Below are 7,762 nucleotides of genomic sequence, written 5' to 3'. Positions count from 1 at the left end.
CTGACTTCTTTATTTTTTAAGGTCGCTCAAACAAAATACCTAAAGAGAAAAATCCTTTTACCATCAATGCTTTTTCTTTGGTGAAACACACTTCATACAGCACCACATCATACAATGTGACTGAAGGGGAGTCAATGAGACTCAGCGGATGGATGGAGAATTGAAGTTAAAAAAAAAAAAAAAAATTAAACAATAAAAACAAGACTGTATCATGCAGCATAGAGTTCGCTCATCACTGGAGCACTTCCACCCTGATGTTTACGTGTACAGTTGTAATTGAAATTGAATGAACAGGGAGTTAAATATTAAAGCACGATTCATCATGATTCATTCACGATAAACCCTAGTTATGTAATATGTAATATATGACACAGAATAACAATGTGAGCTAATATTTAAGTAATATATAAGTATTGTATGGCAGTGATGATGAGTACAAAGCAGCGATGGGCTGATAAAAACAGTGTCCTCATTTGTTGTGCTCAGAAGGTGGCGCTCTTTATTCAGTGTCAGAGTTTAGAGTGACACCTAGTGGTCCCCGAAAATGAAACCCTGTTTCATGAAGCCTCATTGCCATTTTCTGCGCAGAAGACGCCCTCTAGTGGGCACCACATCCCCACATTTACAGAGCTCCACAGGTGACACAACCTACAAGGGCACAGCACTCAAAACCCCAAAATACCAGTCAGTAGAAGCACATTTATGACTCAAAGCTTCCAGCTCCAAACTTTCAACTGCGTGTGCCAGCGGCGACACACTTTGCCTCAAACAAAACCTGTCTCCCAGAGAGGTCACGCGTTGTGATATAGCAGTGAAATATCGGTAACAGCAGCGTATTACTCATTATGCAACAAACAACCGCCAGGAGTGAGTACACACACAGACACACTCGCACAAATCACCGCGTGTGACAAGTCCCAAATGTCACACGGGGTAATTTCTCAGGGAAGAGCTAACTAGATAGTGACAGAGCACAGATACAGCGGAGCAAAAACCTCGGAGATCAGTGTTCATTACTGTCCACGTGATAAATAGCTGTGAGCTTTGTTGCTGAGTAACTCAGGCTCCTGTCACTGTCCTTCAGACACCATTACATCCAATCAGCAGCAAAATCATTTATCATTCTCAACACTTTTCCAGCTGCACCTGTTGTTTTCTCGACATTTTGGAGGACCAGAGCGCTCCTCTCCTCAAATATTCAGCCTGGCCTCCATCATTTCCAGTCTCTATTGTCAGAGAGATCAGGACCATTCAGACAAAATATCAATATGGCAAAATATTGTGGTTCCGACTCATCAGGTGGAATAATCTGAATGCCTCGAAAACCGATGTTTCACGTGGCGCTCAGTGGGGAAAAGGCATCGCTCTCACTCTGGTTCCTCCAGTAGATCAGCGTCTGGACAGAATCTATTCACCCGCTGGTCTTTCTTCAACCCTGACATTTTTTTTGCCTCAAATTATTAGGGATTATGTGTCTAATTTGATAATGTGATTGATGCCGTTTGGTGTCATTTCCATGCCACTTGCAGGGTCTACATTTTTGAAACTGAACTCCCAAAAAGGAATGGAACGCAGCCAATCCAGATGTGGTAAAGAAACATCGGGGAACCTTTTGGAAATCACTAAATTCTGACAGGAAAAACTCTTGAGAAGTAAATCTGTGTCCAAGCCAAGCCGTCCGAGCAACGGACTTCAGTCACTGTGAGGTTTCTTTCGGGAGTTTTCCTCAAATTACACATCGAAAATCGTCGCATTCATTTCCACCTCCATGGTGTGTTATGTGTTATCCGTTTGTTTTGATGTTTCCACTTTCATAAGTTTGATCAGGAGAGATTTCATCTTCAAAAGGAGATCATTTTTCTGATGCCATGGTGGCCCTCTTAAGATGTGACAGTGCGCCATGTTTCTTTATATATGGCAGAAACCCTGACTAACTATTTACCCTGTGAAAAATTACTTTATCTCCGACCAATGAGTTAGTTAAACCAGGTCAGAAGTGTGAGCGAGTCCTCTCTGTTAGTCTCTAGTTGACTTATAACAAAAATGAACGTGACACTTATTCCAATTCCGGCCTTAATCCTCAATCCTTAACCATTGAACTCAATCCCTTAATCCTTTAACTCAAAAGTCTCAACCTAGTGTTCGGGGCTGTGTGTCACAAATGTGACACCCCTTAAACGCAGAAGAAAAACATAAAATATAGTAAATTCTGCAAACACAATTGACCTAATACATAGGAGGAATATTCACATAGGGTTAAACCAGGAACGTACGAAAGCATTATTAGTTAATAAATGACTAATCTCAAAGCTAAACCTGGTTCGTTTGAATTGAAAATCCCTAGGACTCGGCAACAGCCCTTGGGCCCCTGAGAGAGCCAAATACCTCAGAAAATGTTATCCTCATAACAAAAACACAGATATTTCGTCTCGAGTTATGATTCACGTCGGCGTTGATTCGGACACCTGGGTTAATTTAATGACACTGGAACCCAGCTCCAGTCTGCTGACCTCCAACCAGCGTGTTTGATGCTTGTTAACAGCGAAGAAGGAGGCGGCTTTAACATATTCCTCAGCAGTGGCTAATGGCTGCTCAGCTCTGACAGAGTTCAGGACTATAAACATGCAGATGTATAACAACCTGCGGACGCCGCGCCACGATTGTGTGGTTTTTTTGTTGCTAACAAGCTTCCAAAATTCACCCGCCAGTGAGTTGTTGTTTTTTTTTTTATTTCTATAGCATCGCTACATGATTAGGGGGAGAATCATTATTTTCCACATAAACATCTGCTGCAGTCGATGAGCTCATTCCCGCTGACCTAAAGAATATTGACATTTAATGGCACCTCGACAAATAAAGAGACACCGCTCGGCTGCCTCAAACTTATGACCTGTCTTATTTAAATGTGCCTTTGTCTTGTCGAGCCAGTCGACATATTTGGGATTTTAGGAAAGTTTAAATGAAGGTTGTGTAACGCTCACTTTTATCAGCGGTGTCTCCAGATGGTGTGCGCCAGAGACAGGTGGTTAACCAGCTTTGTTGATAGTTCTACAGTTTAAAAGTATGGCTGGTTTTTAACTTTTAACTTCACCATTCAATTTGGTTTCATCATCTCTGAGTTTTTAGCCAGAATTATAGCCAGAGACTGGTGTGGACGATGAGGCCTTCCATGTATGAGACTCCGTCGCCAGATTGATGCAGTGAGCAACGGACTTCAGTCACTGTGAGGTTTCTTTCGGGAGTTTTCCTCGAATTACACGTCGAAAATCGTCGCTCCCAAAATGGAAGTTGTCTCCCCTTAGTGGATTGTTTCCACTAAGTTGTCTCTTCCACTGGCTTCCACTGGCTCCTACATCTTGTTCGTGAGCTACCTCAGGCCACTCATCACACCCTGGACTGTGCGTCCGCGACAGAAGTCCAAGAAGCCGCCAATTCCACCAATCACGTACCTCTCTATCTAACCTGAACTCAAGGTCGGAGCTCAGGTCTGATGTGTTTTTACGCAAGATGAGAGGCAGAATCTGTAGTGCGGAAGGCCAAGGGAGAACCAAGGATCACAGGAGACATCACCCACTTTATGCCACTTCGCATCTCCGCCACTGCTCCTATTTTCAGTACTCACTCCATCCAGCTGGGGGCGATATACATTTGCCATTTGTCAAGCTGTGTTTGAATTTCACCGTCCCCCAAAGTAACAATTAGACCCAACACGAAGCTGCTCCGAAAACATCCCTTTGCCACTGTTACCGCGCTGCTAACGCCACAGTCTGCAGCGTTTCCTGCGACGTGAACGCAGGTGCCAGAGGCAGCATATCCCACCCATGCCGCGCTTCCCACAACGGAGAGGCCCAGGACCAGAACCACCGTCTCCACATGGACAAAAGTCCGAGGGCAAGGTCTGGTTGGCTAGTGCAAATGTGTCGCACTCTTGAGCCTGTAGCGTGAAAAACCCGCCTGTCACTCGGTTCACCTAGGTGCTATCCCAGAAGAGCCAGAGGAGGAAGTCCTTTTCTCCGACTGAAATTTCCCTCTGACAAATTGCAGGTAACATCAGTAAATAACTGTAGTTCTCAAGGTTTTACTTTGATTTACTCCAGCCGCACGGCAGAAACAAGTCGTGTCTTTTTCAGAGTCAGTGGTCCTCGGTAGGTCAGCGCAATTAAAGGTGGACTGCATGTGAAATGGCAAAGCAAAGCTGCAGCGACAGGTGGACAACACTGTGACAGGTTCCCGCTGAGCCGCTCGCAGAGACTAAAGCTTCGGCCCGTCGGCGACTGCCAATTGGCCCCCGTAGCGTGACATGGAAGCTAATAATAACTGCGCCCTGAGAGAAGGAGGAAGGACTCAGGACTGACCTTTCTGTGTTTCCCAGTGAATTTAGGCATCCTCTTCATATCTGATCATGCAGGACCAGGCAAACATGACCTTTAAAGTTCCAATACAGCACGCACTCCCGTCATTGTCACCACAGTGTCCATGGATTGCCGATTTCACACATGCACACATCTGAATCAAGACAAATGTTGGAGCATATTGAACATCATCTGTATCTAATCGGAATTGATTTGCGGGATAAGGAGTGTGAAATGCATTTAGATGAATGTTGGAGTGAGATAAGCTGGAGAAACAAACGTAACCGACGCGGAAGGTTACTGACAGACACCACAAGCTTTAATTCTTTTCATGGTCCGTCAGCCTTTGATAGGCGACGGAGATTATCGTAGCTATTACATGCTCTGGTCTTTCCGCCTGGTCCTCGGGAACAAAAAAAATGTTTTCATGGTGGTTGTCAGCTGCTTTTTTTTTTTTTTTTTACATTTTTTCTAAGAATTGAAAAAAGGAAAGCACATTTGCAAGTTTTTTTGGTGACATGTTCTTTAGGATACATACTTTAGGATAGAATAATAATGAAGTTTACATTTTTGATCCACAGATTTGTACTCAAATCAAAAACAAGAGCGAGTTTATCCTGGTTTTACAGAAAACTGATGATAAAAGAAGGTGTCTCCACATGTGTTGAGGTGCACCAGTTACCAGTTCAGTTACCAGAACCAGTTAGATGTCCTGGTATTCTGATCCTGACAAGGTCATTTGGGGTAAATATACTTGTGTATTTTTTTTCCGAAATTTGTCCAATTTAAAAGGGTAAAAAAATCCCCCAAACATGTAAATATTTGGATGGAAAATTCCACAGATAAACTTTCAATAATATTGTAAACCTCTGATTGTCTCTCCTGAAAAAATGCCTTGGAACAAAAGCAATAGCGTAAAAATGTAAATTTTCAATGTATAATTGTATGTAATTACTACTGAGAATGTGTCATATGAATTGAGACACATGCTAATATTATATGTTGTACAAATATTTATCTTTATTAAACAGCATAAATGAAAGGCCATCTGTTGAATACTTAGGCGACACTGGCAAAGACACCAGACCACGATAAATGACCGACAGCACCGATGCGTTCTCTACGCATCTTTTTCAAGAGTGGCAGTCTAAACCATTGCGACCAAAAATATGAGTTCATTTTGCACAAGACGCAGAAACAGCCACAAAAGTTTTTTTTTTTATGTCTTACCTGTAAGAGACACAGGGAGAGACATAATTCAGGATCACGGCTCCCGAGATGAGACGCTCTGCGACTCGGAACTTCCCTCTCACCTGATGAATGGGCGTCTTTATTAGAAGACATAAATAAGGCGGAATGGCTCGCACCTTCCTAATCTGTCAAAGACAACATGTGTCAACATGAACAATTAGTGTGCTGATAAAATGAACACGGCCCCGTCTGCCTACTCACCGGGGCCTTGATAGATGACCAGGAGCATTAATTTCATTGTACCCAGGCAGCCACATGGATCATCTAATATAGACGCCGGTCTGTAAACAGCAGGCCTGACGCCTGCTAGCTGCCTGCTCGCGCGTCGAGATGCTGGCATCTGAACACTTTACTTCAGCCAGACTCGCAGTGCACCAGTCAAAAACTAGCCAGCGACTAGCGTGCGCCGATCATGAAGTGTGTTTAAAATGTGTTTTTAATTCAGTTGGAAAACATAAAGTATGCAAGTAACATATTATAAAGTAAGATTACTGATATTTTCTGAGGACTGTTTCCCTCAGCTTTACTTCAGATTCTATTGTGCTTTTTATTGTACCATCGGTAACACCATCGATGGGTCCCGGAAGAAGACACTGAATCCCCGATAGTTCATCCTGCCATTGCATGTGACTCTGTGTTTGGGTGAGTTCACTTCAAGTGTTTCAGGTGCGGAGTATATTACGTTATTCACCTGATCCAAAATTTTACTGAACAAACAGTTGGTAGAGGAACTTCAGTAGTGTGAGTGAGGAAGCTTCAAAACCAACCATCAGAGCAGCAACACAATGCAAGTCATTTGATCACAACTGAGCTAAAATGATGAGGAGAATTTGTAAAACCCAAAATAAGGACGAGAATATAAGAACCTGGTTCTTCATCACACTTTGCAGCAGTAGAAGTGCAGCAGTGATCGGAAATTGCCGCCTGAAGTTTCCATTGCAGCTGCAAACATGTCCTTGCGGTGCTTCCCTCCAGTGTTGAGACACACATTCTACATGGTGTCAGAGGCTGCGAGGGCTGAAGAGAGGCTGCTGCCTCATGGCTAGCCTGAACCACAAAAACAAACATTTCACTTTAATGTCTCCTTCTTCTTTACTTACATAAGTTTCCTGCAGTGTTTTCTCGTCCAATGAAACCCCAAGCTTTAGGACTTGTTTCTCTTGAAAACTCCTCTTCACATGGACCTGAACTTGACTTATGTTTTCCTGCAATACATCTCTCCCTTCAAAATATATTTTTGAGAAAAACGATTTTTAGTAAACCAATTACATCGGGACCAAAGTGAACCAAGACTTGAAATCATCTTGAATTCAAGTCACCACAGTAAACAGCTCCCTCTGCCTCATCTATCAAGGCTTCATTAATTCACTCCCACTTCAGAATAATGGAAGGTGAATCTTTAATTCCATAAGAAGCGTGAAAATCCCAGCAAACCGTACAAAGGAACATGATTAATCTACAGATGATTTCACATTAAATTGCAAAGTAGCACAGACAGTGGTGGAAAAATGGCAGGGCTACTGAATATTAATTCAATGATGATGGTTTGATAATTTGTTAATTCTCTGTTATTTGTTGACTTTGAACCAGACAATGTATGCTGGAATATAATGTTGTTACTTTTGTCTTCTATTCTGGAAGTTTTGTTCAAAGCAGTGCTCTCATCCACATTTACCATCCCAGTTTCACAACACGTTGTGACTTTAATAACTATATGAAGATTGCCTGGTGGTGATAAATATCTGTTATAACCATGGAAACTGAAAACATCGCACCACAAAACCTATCATCTAATTTCTGTATGTACTGATGTCTTGATCCTGTTTCAAAACACATCCTTTCACGTAAACATTTGCTACATATACGCTTATGTATACGTGTCTGTATAATGCTGCCACAGCTTTTGAAGCACACAAATAAAGATTTTCCATTTTTTTCATGATAATATTTGAGTAAAAAAAAACAAATCTGATGATAAAATAAGTCCATCTTTTTTATGCTGAGCGCTGGTAGTTTTGTTACGGAGCTGCTCACAAGGGTGGAGCCTGACGGAGGTTTGGATGGACGGAGTCTGAGAGCTGAAGGTGGCAAATGTTTGTGTGTGTGACTGGAGCGGCTCAATAATCCAGCCGATGAAAACAGTAGCTGCTGATCTGTTC

Source organism: Synchiropus splendidus, chromosome 3 (assembly GCF_027744825.2).
Source record: "Synchiropus splendidus isolate RoL2022-P1 chromosome 3, RoL_Sspl_1.0, whole genome shotgun sequence".
In the NCBI taxonomy this organism is placed as follows: Eukaryota; Metazoa; Chordata; class Actinopteri; order Syngnathiformes; family Callionymidae; genus Synchiropus; species Synchiropus splendidus.
Note: the sequence above shows the minus strand (reverse complement) of the source record.